Source organism: Oncorhynchus nerka, linkage group LG5, assembly GCF_034236695.1.
Source record: "Oncorhynchus nerka isolate Pitt River linkage group LG5, Oner_Uvic_2.0, whole genome shotgun sequence".
Taxonomy (NCBI): domain Eukaryota; kingdom Metazoa; phylum Chordata; class Actinopteri; order Salmoniformes; family Salmonidae; genus Oncorhynchus; species Oncorhynchus nerka.
The window spans coordinates 39182856-39201822 of NC_088400.1; the positions used below are offsets into that span (position 1 = coordinate 39182856).

General features: G+C 45.6%; 1 pseudogene; it reads right to left on the reverse strand.

The window, feature by feature from the left end:
• Nucleotides 1-18967, reverse strand: part of LOC115129462 (neuronal acetylcholine receptor subunit alpha-7-like) — a 98597-nt pseudogene that overhangs the window by 43852 nt on the left and 35778 nt on the right.

Consider the following 18967-nt stretch of genomic DNA (forward strand, 5'->3'; position numbering starts at 1 on the left):
GGCAGAACAACAGATTTTTTACCTTGTCAGCTCGGGGATTCGATCCAGTAAACTTTCGGTTGCTGGCCAACCCTCTAACCACTAGGCTACCTGCCGCCCCTGCCGTATATGTGGCTTCAGCTTTGTCCTAAACCACTCGGCAGCTCAGTTTCAACTCTGGTAGTGGGAGTACTCTACCATTCACTATGGGCAAATGAGAAAACACTTCAGCATAACACTGTGGATTATCTCATAAATACTATCCATGTCCTCAGGATGTCCATGCTGTGTAGACTTTAATCACCTGCCCATCAAGATGCTGACAAACTCCCATCCAGACATGAAACAAGTGGACATGATCAGAGGGGACTCCATCTTAGATTGGATCATTATAAATCTGAAGAATCACTACATCACCCCCACTGTACTTGCTCATCTCTCGGATCCAGTGATCACAAATGTCTGCTGTTCTCCCCAAACACAACATCGGGAGGGAGATGTGAGGTGCAGTGGGGGAAAAGGACGTCTGGTAACCCAGAACAGAAAGGAGGCCTTGGCACGATGTATGGCAAGCACTGATTGGTCTGCCATATATGAGGTGGAGAACGTCGATGCAAAGGTGAAGAATAGAGGGCCGATTTCTAGTTTTCATAACGATCGGTAATCTGCATTTTTGGATGCCGATTATGGACGATTACATGAGGAAGCCACGAGGAAACTGCGTTGCAGGCTGACCACCTGTTACGCGAGTGTAGCAAGGAGCCAAGGTACGTTGCTAGCTAGCATTAAACTTATCTTATTAAAAAAACTGTCAATCTTCACCTAATCATTAGTTAACTACACATGGTTGATGATATTACTAGGTTAACTAGCTTGTCCTGCATTGGGTATAATCAATCCGGTGCCTGATAATTTATCATCAAATCACAGCCAACTTTGCCAAACGGGGGATGATTTAACAAAAGCGCATTCGCAAAAAAAGCACAATCGTTGCACGAATGTACCTAACCATGAACATCAATGCCTTTCTTAAAATCAATAGACAGAAGTATATTTTTTTTAACCTGTATATTTAGTTAAAATAAATTAATGTTAACAGGCAATATTAACTAGGGAAAATGTGTCACTTCTCTTGCGTTCATTGCATTCAGAATCAGGGTATATGCAACTGTTTGGGCTGCCTGGCTCGTTGCGAACTAATATGCCAGAATTTTACATAATTATGACGTAACATTGAAGGTTGTGCAATGTAACAGCAATATTTAGACTTAGGGTTGCCACCCGTTCGATAAAATCCGGAACGGTTCCGTATTTCACAAAAATAATAAACGTTTTGTTTTCGAAATGATAGTTTCCGGATTTTACCATATTAATGACCAATGGCTCGTATTTCTGTGTTTATGATTTGATAGAGCAGTCTGACTGAGCGGTGGTAGGGGCAGCAGGCTCGTAAGCACTCAGTCAAACTTTACTGCGTTTGCCAGCAGCTCTAAGCAATGCTTGCTTCACAGCGCTGTTTATGACTTTAAGCCTATCAACTCCTGAGATTAGGCTGGCAATACCAAAGTGCCTATTAGAACATCCAATAGTCAAAGGTATATGAAATACAAATGGCATAGAGAGAAAAAGTCAACGCGTCATAATTCCTATAATAACTAACTACAACCTAAAAGTTCTTAACTGGGAATATTGAAGAAGTGGGAATATTGAACCACCAGCTTTCATAAGTTCTCATGTTCTGAGCAAGGAACTTCAACGTTAGCTTTTTTACATGGCACATACTGCAGTTTTACTTTCTTCTCAAACACTGTTTTTGCATTATTTAAACCAAATGGAGCATGTTTCATTATTTATTTGATTTTTATTTATGTATTATATTACGTTAAAATAAGTGTTCATTGTTCATTCAGTATTGTTGTAATTGTCATTATATATATATATATATATATAAATCGGGCGGTATCGGTATTGGAGTTGAAAAATCAGAATCGTTCAACCTCTAGTGGAGACAGTCAACTTCTGCATTCAAACTGCACTTGATGTATGCATGCCAACAACAACACTGGACAAGCCCTAGATGACTGACCAAATAAAGGCTGCCATCAGGAAAAGACAGATGATTTTCAATAGATGGGGAAATGGAGAAAAACAATGAAATGGAGAAAATACAGAAACAAAGCGCAAATGCTTATCAAGGAAGCAAAGACAAACTACCACAAAACTGAAATTCTAAAGCCATGACATCATTTTCTGGAATTTTCCGAGCTGTTTAAAGGCACAGTCAACTTAGTGTATGTAAACGTCTGACCCATTGGAATTGTGATACATTGAATTATAAGTGAAATAATCTGTGAAATCATTTTTTGAAAAATGACTTGTGTCTTGCACAAAGTAAATGTCCTAACCGACTTGCCAAAACTATAGTTTGTTAACAAGAAATTTGCGGAGTGGTTGAAAAACAAGTTTTAATGACTCCAACCTAAGTGTATGTAAACTTCCGAATTCAACTGCATGTCCAAAGATCACGCAAAGCTCCTGCAATGTCTGTCTGACATTGAACTGTGTCCAAATTACTAGCTTGACTCCACAGATACCCCACCGGAAGAAGGAAGAGGGTGATGGCAAATGGCACATTTACCTTGGTCAGAGGTCACCCACTAGGTCACCTCTAGAGTGCCACAAGAGGACACTTCCATGGGCTTGGAGGCAAAGCAGCTGGAAGAGTGGGCCACATCCAACAACATATATTTTTCTAGAGACCATCCACAACCTGCACCACTAATCCTAGGAGGACAGGAAGTACCAGTGGTAACAACAGCTAAGTATCATCTAGACTCGAACCGCAGTGGTGCCACGTGTGGTGCAGTCAGTGAGGAAGGCCTCAAAACACCTGTTACTTTGACTGTTCTTGCCAGAAATGGCCTACCCACTGATGATCTGGTCAAAGTATACACTACACTGGTCAGGCCCTGTCTGGAATATGGTGGAGGGCCTTGAGGATCATCTCCAGAGGTGCAGCAGTCCAACCACAGCTGCTGCCACTGCAGAGCAGGCTGCAGTGCACCTGGTGAAGGACATGCACACTCTTGACCACTGAATGACCTGCTCCCTACAATGCTGCTCCCTACACTTTAATATTTCAATTTCCATCATGAAAAATGTCCTGTAATGTTTCAAGTGTTCTGTATTCTGTTTTTCACGTATTATGTATGTCTTTTAAAATGAGTGTTTTGCAGTTGTTAGTAATGTCAATTCTGCATTTCTTCAGTTTTATCTATGAGCAATAATAAATTAACTCTGACACACACACACACACACACACACACACACACACACACACACACACACACACACACACACACACACACACACACACACACACACACACACACACACACACACACACACACACACACACACACGCCCAGTGGAGCAGTGGCAGCTGTGCTCGTACCGTTAGCCAATCAGGGTTAAATCATGCGTTGAGCGTTTCACAGACAGGACCCAAGGGCCCCCCTCACCACCTGAGTCTCACTGCCCTGCCCTGAGTCAGGACCACTAGACTTGACCTCATCTAGACTAGACCAACAGACTGGACCAGACCTAGATTAGACCTGACCATAGGACTGGACCACACCAACAAAAAAACACACCAGGGGACTAAACCAGACCGTTCACCAACAATAACCAAAACATCTAGACCGCTATAAACTACTAAACAATGGGTTCCTCTTCATCTGTGTCTAGCAGAACTAGCCAGACCTAGATCACAACGTAGTAGTTTTAAGACAAGGCTAAAAAAGACTGTGTGTGAATCAAATCAAATGTCATTTGTCACATGCTTCGTAAACAACAGGTGTAGACTAACAGTGAAATGCTTACTTACGGGCCCTTCCCAACAAGGCAGAGAGACAGAAAATAGAGAAATAATAGAATAGTTAAACACGTAATAATAAAAGTAATAATAAATACACAATGAGTAACAATAACTTGGCTATATACACAGGGTACCCGTACCGAGTTGATGTGCAGAGGTACATATGTACATATAACTAGGAATAAAGTGACAGATGGTAAACAGTAGTAGCAGCGTATGTGATGAGTCAAAAGTGATTAGTGCAAAAAGGGTCAATGCAGAGAGTCTGGGTAGCTATTTGGATAACTATTTAACGAAACTATTTTGGGGGTAGAAGCTGTTCGGGGTCCTGTTGGTTCCAGACTTGGTGCATCGATACCACTTGCCGTGCAATACCAGAGAGAACAGTCCATGACTTGGGTGGCTGGAGTCAGCGCCGTACACACTACCTTCTGTAGCGCCTTGCGGCCGGATGCCAAGCAGTTCCCGTACAAGCGGTGATGCAGCCAGTCAATATACTCTCAATGGTGCAGCTGAACTTTGAGGATCTGAGGGCTCATGCCAAATCTTTTCAGTCTCCTGAGGCGGAAGGGGCATCGTCGTGCCCTCTTCGCGACTGTGTTTGTGTCTGTGGACCATGATAGATCCTTAGTGATGTAGACACAGAGGAACTTGAAGCTCTCGGCCCGCTCCACTACAGCCCCGTCGAAGTGAATGAAGGCGTGCTCTGCCCTCTGTCTCCTGTAGTCCACGATCAACTCCTTTGTCTTGCTGACATTGAGGGAGAGATTGCTATCCTGGCACCACACTACCAGGTTTCTGACCTCCTCCCTATGGGCTGTCTCGTCGTCGTCTGTGATCAGGCCTACCACCGTCGTGTCGTCTGCAAACTTAATGATGGTGTTGGTGTCGTGCACGGCCACCCAGTCATAGGTGAACAGGGAGTACAGGAGGGGACTAAGCACGTGCAGCAGTGTGATGTTGTTCCCCTAGATTATGCACCAAGTTGCACACAAGGACCAATTCAAAAAAGCCAGGTCAAGAGGGGATGTTAATAATTTGATAATAATAATAATAATTCAGTGTGTTTTTTATTTCATCACTGATGATGATATCCAATCTGTTTATTCTTATTTTTGTGAGTCAGTACCCAATTACAACACAGTAATCTTTCAGAACACAATGAGAATTACTCAGAATGACAGTTTGTTTTACACCACTGTGTTGGTACAGGATAAAGTTGAGCTGAAGGGGATGTTAGGGGGTCTTTTGCTACTACTCTGCGCGGAGATATAGTACCTCGGTTGAGGGAGGCAGGAGTGGTAGAGGGGAACTTTCTAGCTCCTTCAGACATCATCCTGGTGGGTTGTGGTGGGACGCAAACTAGCCCAGTGGACATGTGTGACTTAAAAATACAGCTTTATGGCTTCAGTTATGTCGTCCCAGTGCTTATTGTAGATGGGCAGGTTGATGAACTCATTGTGGGCAATAATGTGTTGATGTCTCTGATTAGACAGTTCAAATCGAATGACAGCTACTGGCGGTTGGTGGGTACGCCAGGTACTTCTGGCCAGTGTGATAACAGCCAGTTCCTGCGTCTCCTATCAAATCTGGAGAGACGGAGAGGAGACTCCATCCCAGATAAAGTGGGCACCATTAAGTTGAAGAGAGCCGTAATGCTCCAACCCATGAGTGAGCATCTGGTGTGGGGCTACCTACCCCCAAAGACAAAACAAACTCTCTGTGGGCAGTACTGTTGTTGTCGAGCCCAGCACGTCCCGTTGTGTGAATCGAGACATATTTAGTAGGGAGAGTAGTTACGCCTCTGTGGGGGGATGGATGGCTCCCTGTGAAGATTGTGAATCCAACAAATTCGCCAGTTACCCTGAGACGAAATGCCAAAGTGGCAGATGTGTACCCTTGCATTGCATTGGAGGATTTTGATGATGTCAAGCAGCAAGCAGCTTACCAGAACGTGACAAAAGTACAATGTGACAGCTCACATGGCAGTCTTACAGCTAAGAGTTCAGTTGGTGGCAGTGTAGTTAATGGCAACAGTACACTGAGCAATCTTGGACTTCAAGGCCTGTCTGTTGAGGAGTGTCCAGTTTCACAGTTCTTGAAACACAAACCTGTCGGTTTAATTGAGAAGTATGACACAGTGTTCTCTAGACATAGCCTGGATTGTGGAGAGGCAAAAGAGTTCTGCCATCGCATACGGCTGACTGATGACCGCCCATTTCGAGTACCTTATCGTAGGCTTTCTCCAGTTCATTACCAAAAACTCAGGGAAACACTGGATGATATGGAGGAAAAGGAAATCGTCAGAAAACCCAGCAACGAGTATGCCTCACCATTGGTGCTGCTATGGAAAAAGAATGGGGCTTGCGTCTATGTACTGACTTTAGGTGATTAAACGCCCGCACAGTAAAGGATGCTCATCCCCTGCCTCATCAGGCTGATGTACTGGCTGCGCTGGGAGGTAAATGCCTTCTTCAGCACAATGGACTTGACGTCAGGGTACTACAATGTGCCACTGCATGAAGAGGATAAGAAATACACTGCCTTTTCCTCTCCTTTAGGTCTGCACGAGTACAATCGTTTACCTCAAGGCCTTTGCAACAGCCCAGCTACTTTTATGAGAATGATGCTGACCATCTTTGGTGACCAAAACCTTCTAAGTCTCCTTTGCTATTTGGATGATCTGATGGTTTTTGCTAAGACGGAGGAAGAGAGTCTGCAGAGACTTGAGATGGTTTTTACGCGGTTGCAGGAGCACAATCTTAAAATGTCTCCATCTAAGTGCAAGTTTTTGAGGAGGTCTGTTAAGTTTTTGGGACACATCATTTCTCAGGAGGGCGTAGCCACTGACCCTGCTAAGGTTCAAACCATTTTAAATGTGACAGAGTGAGATGATGGAAGCTGATGGTGTCACTCCGTCTCCTAGCAAAATCCGTTCTTTCCTTGGTATGGTAGTATACTATCAACACTACATTGAGAATTGTTCCATGGTTGCATGGCCATTGTTTCAGCTGACTACAGGTCAGAAGAAGCCTAGGAGAGGCAAGGGCAGAAAGAGGCCTGGTCCCTCTCGCAGGCTCACTGCTGCAGACTGGACTGCCGAATGCCAACTCTCTTTCGAAGCTTTGAAAGCAGCACTAGTTGACCAGGCACTGCTGGCTCATTCAAAATTTTCTCAGCCATTTTTACTTTCTGTTGATGCATCTACTAATGGTTTGGAAGCTGTACTATCCCAAGTGCAAGATGGGAAAGCCGTAGCCAGGCCAATAGCTTTTGCTAGTAAATCTCTTAATCATGCACAATACAAGTATCTTGCTCACCGGCTGGAATTTCTAGCCATGAAACACCTTATCATCCCATGGGTAACGGTCAAGCAGAATGTCTGAATCACACACTGGTTGGGATGATTAGAGCTCAGCCAGCTAGGTCCAAGGCTAAATGGCCTCAGATGTTGAACACATTGACATTCTCCTATAACTGCACTGTTCCCAAGACTACTGGGTTTCCACCATTCTTCTTGATGTTTGGACGCACCCCTAGGTTGCCGGTAGATGTTATGTTTGAAAGTGTGCTGTTGGATGGGGACACAGTAGATGTGGATAAGTATGTCCAGTCTCTGGGTGAGGATCTGATGACAAAGGCCGAGCAGCATGCCAGTAAGCAACAAAAGAGACAAGCTGAGGTCTACAACAGACGGTCTAATGGTCACTCGGTGCAGAAGGGAGACAGAGTTCTACTTGCTAACAAGAGGGACAAGGGCAAGAAGAAACTGGCTGATCACTGGGAGAGTGTGGTGTACATAGTGGTTGCGAAGAACAGCTCACTGAACACATATCGTATCCAACACCTTACCACATGGATCTCTATCGAGTGGTCACGTAATCTCTGAGATGTCTGCAGAGTCCAGCCAAATGGATGGGAGTGACGCCAGGACTGTCCACTGGGTAGCAGGCCTGTCCACTGGGTAGCAGACTGTCCACTGGGTAGCAGGCCTGTCCACTGGGTAGCAGACTGTCCACTGGGTAGCAGGCCTGTACACTGGGTAGCAGACTGTCCACTGGGTAGCAGACTGTCCACTGGGTAGCAGGCCTGTCAACTGGGTAGCAGGCCTGTCCACTGGGTAGCAGGCCTGTCCACTGGGTAGCAGGCCTGTCCACTGGGTAGCAGGACTGTCCACTGGGTAGCAGGACTGTCCACTGGGTAGCAGGACTGTCCACTGGGTAGCAGGCCTATGCCGATCTGTAATACTCCCCATCCTGAGGTCAGACATCTGAGCAGGGTTAGTGCTGTCTGTGACATTCCTGCTAGGTTTTTGAGTGAGGGTGTTCGGACTAGACTAGGTAGATTTATTAAGCCAGTGGATAGTCTAATCCAAACTATGTCTACACAGGAAATGAAACAGTTCTTGGTTTCTCGGTGACGGTAGGATATTGCCTACCTTTTCTTTTTTTTTTATATATGTAGTAATCTTAGAATGATTTGTGGGTTTGTCTAATATATTTGGCAATTCATGTAACTTTGTGTGTAGTCCATCGGCATAAAATGTATATGGCATTTTTCGTATAAGGTTGAATAAGGAATTAGCTACCCCTTATTTTTCGTAATCCTTCGCGGGATAGCTTTTCAGCTGATCGACTATTTGTGGGTGTAGAATTAAGGGACTACACTGGGTTACTCTGTCGCCCTGTGGGTGTAGAATTAAGGGACTACACTGGGTTACTCTGTCGCCCTGTGGGTGTAGAATTAAGGGACTACACTGGGTTACTCTGTCGCCCTGTGGGTGTAGAATTAAGGGACTACACTGGGTTACTCTGTCGCCCTGTGGGTGTAGAATTAAGGGACTACACTGGGTTACTCTGTCGCCCTGTGGGTGTAGAATTAAGGGACTACACTGGGTTACTCTGTCGCCCTGTGGGTGTAGAATTAGGGACTACACTGGGTTACTCTGTCGCCCTGTGGGTGTAGAATTAAGGGACTACACTGGGTTACTCTGTCGCCCTGTGGGTGTAGAATTAAGGGACTACACTGGGTTACTCTGTCGCCCTGTGGGTGTAGAATTAAGGGACTACACTGGGTTACTCTGTCGCCCTGTGGGTGTAGAATTAAGGGACTACACTGGGTTACTCTGTCGCCCTGTGGGTGTAGAATTAAGGGACTACACTGGGTTACTCTGTCGCCCTGTGGGTGTAGAATTAAGGGACTACACTGGGTTACTCTGTCGCCCTGTGGGTGTAGAATTAAGGGACCTGTGGGTGTAGAATTAAGGGACTACACTGGGTTATCTGTCGCCCTGTGGGTGTAGAATTAAGGGACTACACTGGGTTACTCTGTCGCCCTGTGGGTGTAGAATTAAGGGACTACACTGGGTTACTCTGTCGCCCTGTGGGTGTAGAATTAAGGGACTACACTGGGTTACTCTGTCGCCCTGTGGGTGTAGAATTAAGGGACTACACTGGGTTACTCTGTCGCCCTGTGGGTGTAGAATTAAGGGACTACACTGGGTTACTCTGTCGCCCTGTGGGTGTAGAATTAAGGGACTACACTGGGTTACTCTGTCGCCCTGTGGGTGTAGAATTAAGGGACTACACTGGGTTACTCTGTCGCCCTGTGGGTGTAGAATTAAGGGACTACACTGGGTTACTCTGTCGCCCTGTGGGTGTAGAATTAAGGGACTACACTGGGTTACTCTGTCGCCCTGTGGGTGTAGAATTAAGGGACTACACTGGGTTACTCTGTCGCCCTGTGGGTGTAGAATTAAGGGACTACACTGGGTTACTCTGTCGCCCTGTGGGTGTAGAATTAAGGGACTACACTGGGTTACTCTGTCGCCCTGTGGGTGTAGAATTAAGGGACTACACTGGGTTAATCTGTCTGCCCTGTGGGTGTAGAATTAAGGGACTACACTGGGTTACTCTGTCGCCCTGTGGGTGTAGAATTAAGGGACTACACTGGGTTACTCTGTCGCCCTGTGGGTGTAGAATTAAGGGACTACACTGGGTTACTCTGTCGCCCTGTGGGTGTAGAATTAAGGGACTACACTGGGTTACTCTGTCGCCCTGTGGGTGTAGAATTAAGGGACTACACTGGGTTACTCTGTCGCCCTGTGGGTGTAGGTTAAGGGACTACACTGGGTTACTCTGTCGCCCTGTGGGTGTAGAATTAAGGGACTACACTGGGTTAATCTGTCGCCCTGTGGGTGTAGAATTAAGGGACTACACTGGGTTACTCTGTCGCCCTGTGGGTGTAGAATTAAGGGACTACACTGTTACTCTGGCCCTGTGGGTGTAGAATTAAGGGACTACACTGGGTTCGCCCTGTGGGTGTAGAATTAAGGGACTACACTGGGTTACTCTGTCGCCCTGTGGGTGTAGAATTAAGGGTAAGTGTAGAATTAAGGGACTACACTGGGTTAATCTGTCGCCCTGTGGGTGTAGAATTAAGGGACTACACTGGGTTACTCTGTCGCCCTGTGGGTGTAGAATTAAGGGACTACACTGGGTTACTCTGTCGCCCTGTGGGTGTAGAATTAAGGGACTACACTGGGTTACTCTGTCGCCCTGTGGGTGTAGAATTAAGGGACTACACTGGGTTACTCTGTCGCCCTGTGGGTGTAGAATTACACTGGGACTCTGTCGCCCTGTGGGTGTTAAGGGACTACACTGGGTTACTCTGTCGCCCTGTGGGTGTAGAATTAAGGGACTACACTGGGTTAATCTGTCGCCCTGTGGGTGTAGAATTAAGGGACTACACTGGGTTACTCTGTCGCCCTGTGGGTGTAGAATTAAGGGACTACACTGGGTTACTCTGTCGCCCTGTGGGTGTAGAATTAAGGGACTACACTGGGTTACTCTGTCGCCCTGTGGGTGTAGAATTAAGGGACTACACTGGGTTACTCTGTCGCCCTGTGGGTGTAGAATTAAGGGACTACACTGGGTTACTCTGTCGCCCTGTGGGTGTAGAATTAAGGGACTACACTGGGTTACTCTGTCGCCCTGTGGGTGTAGAATTAAGGGACTACACTGGGTTACTCTGTCGCCCTGTGGGTGTAGAATTAAGGGACTACACTGGGTTACTCTGTCGCCCTGTGGGTGTAGAATTAAGGGACTACACTGGGTTAATCTGTCGCCCTGTGGGTGTAGAATTAAGGGACTACACTGGGTTACTCTGTCGCCCTGTGGGTGTAGAATTAAGGGACTACACTGGGTTACTCTGTCGCCCTGTGGGTGTAGAATTAAGGGACTACACTGGGTTACTCTGTCGCCCTGTGGGTGTAGAATTAAGGGACTACACTGGGTTACTCTGTCGCCCTGTGGGTGTAGAATTAAGGGACTACACTGGGTTACTCTGTCGCCCTGTGGGTGTAGAATTAAGGGACTACACTGGGTTACTCTGTCGCCCTGTGGGTGTAGAATTAAGGCCCTGTGGGTGTAGAATTAAGGGACTACACTGGGTTACTCTGTCGCCCTGTGGGTGTAGAATTAAGGGACTACACTGGGTTACTCTGTCGCCCTGTGGGTGTAGAATTAAGGGACTACACTGGGTTAATCTGTCGCCCTGTGGGTGTAGAATTAAGGGACTACACTGGGTTAATCTGTCGCCCTGTGGGTGTAGAATTAAGGGACTACACTGGGTTACTCTGTCGCCCTGTGGGTGTAGAATTAAGGGACTACACTGGGTTAATCTGTCGCCCTGTGGGTGTAGAATTAAGGGACTACACTGTGGCCCTGTGGGTGTAGAATTAAGGGACTACACTGGGTTAATCTGTCGCCCTGTGGGTGTAGGGGACTACTGGGTTACTCTGTCGCCCTGTGGGTGTAATTAAGGGACTACACTGGGTTAATCTGTCGCCCTGTGGGTGTAGAATTAAGGGACTACACTGGGTTAATCTGTCGCCCTGTGGGTGTAGAATTAAGGGACTACACTGGGTTAATCTGTCGCCCTGTGGGTGTAGAATTAAGGGACTACACTGGGTTACTCTGTCAGGTGTGAAATGTTTTTTTTCTTTCTTTGCTTTGTTACCTTCGAGGTAATGTGTTTTGTTTTGTGCCTTTGATCTCGTGAAAAACGTGGGGGGCGAATGTCGCAGTGTGATGTTGTTCCTCTAGATTATGCACCAAGTTGCACACAGGGACCAATTCAAATAGGCCAGGTCAAGAGGGGATGTTAATAATTTGATAATAATAATAAGTCAGTGTGTTTATTTAATTACAGCTGCATAGCTGAAGGTATGTTGTCCTTGGCTCCGAAATTGTTCAATATAAAACCGTGGTAATGTTACACAATGTGCTGTTATGCCACCATAAGTTTGTTACAATGTGGAGAAGATAAAAGATTTATATGTTAACACGTTTCACCAAGCTCGCTAACAAGAGTATCTATTGTAACTTGTGAGTACTTGAGTGAGTGTCCATGTGCTTGCGCAGGTGCCTGAGAGCTATGACTGCGCCAAGGGCTAACATATTGTGTGTTGTCTCTTCGTGTGCAGGGCCTATAAAAATGATGAAACTTGCAGACCTCCAGTTGTGGCAGCGTCCTAATTAAAAGTACACAACGCAGAACGAACCACGCTACACACGCATCCCTGAGAGGCCACCGTGTTGAGGGTCAGCGTGTTGGATGTGTTGTTGCCTACCCTCACCACCTGGAAGCGGCCCGTCAGGAAGTCCAGGATCCAGTTGCAGAGGGAAATGTTCAGTCCCAGGGTCCTTAACTAAGTGACGAGCTTGGAGGGCACTATGGCTTTGAATGCTGAGATGTAGTCAATGAACAGCATTCTCACATACAGTGCATTCGGAAAGTATTCAGACCCCTTGGACTTTTTCCCATTTCGTTACGTTACAACCTTATTCTAAAATTGATTGAATTGTTTTTTTGACCTCATCAATCTACACACAATACCCCATAATGACAAAGCAAAAACTGGTTTATAGACCTTTTTGCTAATTCACAAAAAAATGAAAATATCACATTTACATAAGTATTCAGACCCTTTATTTAGTACTTTGTTGAAGCACCTTTGGCAGTGATTACAGCCTTGAATCTTCTTGGGTATGACACTACAAGCTTGGCACCCCTGTATTTGGGGAGTTTCTCCCATTCTTCTCTGCAGGTCCTCTCAAACTCTGTCAGGTTGGATGGGGAGCGTCATTGCACAGTTATTTTCAGGTCTCTCCAGAGATTTAAGTCTGGGCTCTGGCTGGGCCACTCAAGGACATTCAGAGACATGTCCCGAAGCCACTCCTGTATTGACTTGGATGTGTTCTTAGGGTCGCTGTCCTGTTGGAAGGTGAACCTTCGCCCCAGTCTGAGGTCCTAAATGCTCTGGAGCAGGTTTTCATCTAGTATAGCTCTGTACTTTGCTCCATTAATCTTTTCCTTGATCCTGACTAGTCTCCCAGTCCCTGCCACTAAAAAACATCCCCACAGCATGATGCCACCACCACCATGCTTCACCATAGGGATGGTACCAGGTTTCCTCCAGACGTGACGCTTGACATTCAGGCCAAAGAGTTCAATCTAGGTTTCATCAGACCAGAGAATCTTGTTTCTCATGGTCTGAGAGTCTTTAGGTGACTTTTGGCAAACTCCAAGCAGTTTGTCATGTGCCTTTTACTGAGGAATGGCTTCCGTCTGGCGACTCTACCATAAAGGCCTCATTGGTGGAGTGTTGCAGAGATGGTTGTCCTTCTGGAAGCTTCTCCCATCTCCACAGAGATGGTCAGAGTGACCATCGGGTTCTTGGTCACCTCCCTGACCAAGGCCCTTCTCTCCCGATTGCTCAGTTTGGTCGGGCGGCCATCTCTATTTAAGAAAGATGGAGGCCACTGTGTTCTTGGGGACCTTCAATGCTGCAGACATTTTTGGTACCTCGGATTGTGCCTCGGCACAATGATGATCAATGGAAACAGGATGCATCTGAACTCAATTTCAAAGTGTCATCGCAAAGGGTCTGAATACTTATGTAAATAAGGTATCTGTTTTTAATTTTTAATATATTTAATACATCATGGTCATGAGCCATGACCAACCTTTCAAAGCATTTTATGGCTACAGATGTGAGTGCTACGGGGCGATAGTCATTTAGACAGGTTAGCTTGGCGTTCTTGGGCACAGGGACTATGGTGGTGTCATGACTGGCAGGTTCGGGTCAGGTTAACGTTGACCACAATTCTGCATAGATATCTCTCACACCCCACCAAAGGGGGGTATTATGACACCTCACTCCCATTGTAGATCTTAAGGCAGCAGACAAAATACGTTGTCCCCTCAGTGTAGAGGAATGGAATGTATGATGGCCTATGGAGCGCTAACCTCAGGACAGTAACATGCAATAAATGGACTTTGGGACAATATATTTCGTAAATCAAAATGGTGGTAATGACGATAGATGGAATATGAAAATGAATGTAGTTTTTGTTATGTTATTAAACGTTCAATGACGACGTTATAATGAAAACATTGTAACTTGAAGAGTTTGTATAATATGTACCTCATGTTTTTGCATACTGTACGTTGTGTGGAAAATGTCCAGACCAAAGAGAATGTTTTTGTAAAGATGAAATGTGAGGTTAGTTGTCTAAATTGGATCAGAGTCAAATCCAGACCTTGGCCTCGTAACTAGTTATGCCCAGAGAACTTGCCATAAAGACAGACCTGAGGGTTTAAAACATGTGAGTTAAGAATTTACATATCAGACTAGATGGCTGTGCGCTGCAGCCAAGGTCGAGGATTAGTCGCATCCCCAAAAACCAACACGAGGTTGAAGAAGACAAAAGAAACTCTTAACAATTAATGCTATGGTTGAGTAGCTGTATCTAAGAAGGTGAACTCAAGCAGGACCACCAGGTTATCCAAGGAATCATGGGTCTACATTGCTTTCATTCCACGCTGGAACCTTTCCCACTGATGATTAGCCGTCCCTAGAAGACCCCTCTCACAGAACGAGGGCGAGGAAACAGAGCACTACGAGAAAGGACACTGACATAGAGTGGACAATCATAGACTTACACCCGGTAACAACAGAGGTGTCGCCATCAGAGGAGGAGGAGGAACTCGGTCCACGAGGAGATACCCCATCGGACACCATCGACAAGTAATTACATCATTATATTCTGACCCAGTTCGGGGCAAGATCCGGGCTCTTCGCTGGCCATGGCAGAACACTGACATTCCGGTCGTGCAGGAAATCACGCACAGAACGAGCAGTATGTCTGGTGGCATTGTCATGCTTGGAGGGTCATGTCAGGATGAGCCCGCATGAAGGGTACCACATGAGGGAGGAGGATGTCTTCCCTGGAACGCACAGCGTTGAGATTGCTGCAATGACAACAAGCTCAGTCCGATGATGCTGTGACACACCGCCCCTGACCATGACGGACCCTCCACCTCCAAATCGATCCCGCTCCAGAGTACAGGCCTCGGTGTAACGCTCATTCCTTCAACGATAAACGCGAATCCGACCATCAGCCAAACCAAAACCTAAAGTCTGAGAACTAATGGAGGGATTGTGCGTTCCTGGAGTAACTCGGCCAGTTGTTGTTGCCATCCTGTACCTTTCCCACAGGTGTGTTCGGATGTACTGATCCTGTGAAGGTGTTGTTACACGTGGTCCGTCACTGCGAGGACAGGGCTGTCTTAGGCGTCTCACAGTACGGACATTGCAATTTATGGCCACATCTGCAGTCCTCATGCCTCCTTGCAGATGAGCAGGGACCCTGGGCATCTTTCTTTTGTTTTTTTTCCAGAGTCAGTAGAAAGGCCTCTTTAGTGTCCTAAGTTTTCCTAACTGTGACCTTAAATTGCCTACCGTCTGTAGGAGCTCAAGACTTCAGTAAAACACCTACACTTCTCTCTCACTCACTCAACTCTGAATAGAGAGAAAGTTGAGTGAGCCAAAGCCAAAAACCCATTTCAGAGCCACTATAAAGTCCCGAGGGGAACTCTGCATGCTCTGTCCGGCTATATTTCCTCTCCGTTTCCTCATTCCTCAGAGTCTGGCTGACGAATGGGAATTGTAACAGCCATATTTAAACACAGAGACAGTTTGGTTCGCTCTGAGAGTTTAACAGACACACTTGTGTTGTTTTCTGCAGCTCTGAATGACTGACTGACATCCAGGGGGAAAACACCACTGCCCCATGGGCCCTTGACAGAGAAGAGAATCTGGAGGAGAGGACACACACTCCTAACACTGCTAAAACACCCTACACACCCCTAAAGGTTCATACAAGCTCCACTCTGTTGACCTACATGCATGTCTGGGATGATGGTGTTCATGTGAGCCATGACCAGCCTTTCAAACCCTCTCTGCATCATGAAGCAGCATAGCAGCCCAGATGTTAAGGCTACTGAGGTACTGTAGACATATCTCTGGTGATTAGATGGTAATTACAAAAGTATGATCATACCCTTCACAGGTCACTGAAGTGTGTGTGTGTGTGTGTGTGTGTGTGTGTGTGTGTGTGTGTGTGTGTGTGTGTGTGTGTGTGTGTGTGTGTGTGTGTGTGTGTGTGTGTGTGTGTGTGTGTGTGTGTGTGTGTGTGTGTGAATGAATGATAGAGCTATTGAGGATCTAATGACTAGAACATAGGGATTACACAGCCTACTATGGGGTGGTGATGTGTCCATGTGTCAAAGTCTCAACATGGGTCTGTTCTGACTGTGAGGCGATGGAATGGTGGTGCAGAACTCTATCAGTGGACACACACAGTGCACACACACACACACAGCATGTGGGGAAGTGTGACGGAGTTTCTAGATCTTTGCTAAAGCATGAAATGCGCTGCATTAGCATCCCCCTGGTGAGACTCTCTCTCGCACACATACACACACACACACACACACACACACAGCGAGGGTATCAGTCTACATTTCTGAGGAACTGACATTCAAGTAGGCACATTTTTCTTCTTTTGGCCATTTACACTCAGTGAATAAAACATTAGGAACACCTTCCTAATATTGAGTTGCACCCCTTTGGCCCTCAGAAGAGCCTCAATTAGTCGTGGTATTGATTCTAAATCAAATCAGATAAAATGTTATTGGTCACGTACACATGGTTAGCAGATGTTATTGGTCACGTACACATGGTTAGCAGATGTTATTGCAAGTGTAATGAAACGCTTGTGCTTCTAGTTCCGACAGTGCAGCAATATCTAACAAGTACTCTAACAATACCGCAACAACTACCTAGTACACACAAATCTAAGTAAAGGAATGGAATAAGAATATATACATGTACATATAAATATATGGATGAGCAATGACAGAGAGGCATAGGCAAGATGCAATAGATAGTATAGATTACAGTATGGACAGTATATACAGTGCCTTGCGAAAGTATTCGGCCCCCTTGAACTTTGCGACCTTTTGCCACATTTCAGGCTTCAAACATAAAGATATAAAACTGTATTTTTTTGTGAAGAATCAACAACAAGTGGGACACAATCATGAAGTGGAACGACATTTATTGGATATTTCAAACTTTTTTAACAAATCAAAAACTGAAAAATTGGGCGTGCAAAATTATTCAGCCCCCTTAAGTTAATACTTTGTAGCGCCACCTTTTGCTGCGATTACAGCTGTAAGTCGCTTGGGGTATGTCTCTATCAGTTTTGCACATCGAGAGACTGACATTTTTTCCCATTCCTCCTTGCAAAACAGCTCGAGCTCAGTGAGGTTGGATGGAGAGCATTTGTGAACAGCAGTTTTCAGTTCTTTCCACAGATTCTCGATTGGATTCAGGTCTGGACTTTGACTTGGCCATTCTAACACCTGGATATGTTTATTTTTGAACCATTCCATTGTAGATTTTGCTTTGTGTTTTGGATCATTGTCTTGTTGGAAGACAAATCTCCGTCCCAGTCTCAGGTCTTTTGCAGACTCCATCAGGTTTTCTTCCAGAATGGTCCTGTATTTGGCTCCATCCATCTTCCCATCAATTTTAACCATCTTCCCTGTCCCTGCTAAAGAAAAGCAGGCCCAAACCATGATGCTGCCACCACCATGTTTGACAGTGGGGATGGTGTGTTCAGGGTGATGTGCTGTGTTGCTTTTACACCAAACATAACGTTTTGCATTGCCAAAAAGTTCACTTTTGGTTTCATCTGACCAGAGCACCTTCTTCCACATGTTTGGTGTGTCTCCCAGGTGGCTTGTGGCAAACTTTAAACAACACTTTTTATGGATATCTTTAAGAAATGGCTTTCTTCTTGCCACTCTTCCATAAAGGCCAGATTTGTGCAATATACGACTGATTGTTGTCCTATGGACAGAGTCTCCCACCTCAGCTGTAGATCTCTGCAGTTCATCCAGAGTGATCATGGGCCTCTTGGCTGCATCTCTGATCAGTCTTCTCCTTGTATGAGCTGAAAGTTTAGAGGGACGGCCAGGTCTTGGTAGATTTGCGGTCTGATACTCCTTCCATTTCAATATTATCACTTGCACAGTGCTCCTTGGGATGTTTAAAGCTTGGGAAATCTTTTTGTATCCAAATCCGGCTTTAAACTTCTTCACAACAGTATCTCGGACCTGCCTGGTGTGTTCCTTGTTCTTCATGATGCTCTCTGCGCTTTTAACGGACCTCTGAGACTATCACAGTGCAGGTGCATTCATACGGAGACTTGATTACACACAGGTGGATTGTATTTATCATCATTAGTCATTTAGGTCAACATTGGATCATTCAGAGATCCTCACTGAACTTCTGGAGAGAGTTTGCTGCACTGAAAGTAAAGGGGCTGAATAATTTTGCACGCCCAATTTTTCAGTTTTTGAATTGTTAAAAAAGTTTGAAATATCCAATAAATGTCGTTCCACTTCATGATTGTGTCCCACTTGTTGTTGATTCTTCACAAAAAAATACAGTTTTATATCTTTATGTTTGAAGCCTGAAATGTGGCAAAAGGTCGCAAAGTTCAAGGGGGCCGAATACTTTCGCAAGGCACTGTACAAGGTGTCCAAAGTGTTCCACGGGGATGCTGTGCTGGCCCATGTGGACTCCACAGTTGTGTCAAGTTGGCTGGATGTCCTTTGGGTGGTGGACCATTCTAGATACACATAGGAAACAGTTGAGCGTATAAAAACAGGCAGTATTGCAGTTCTTGACACAAA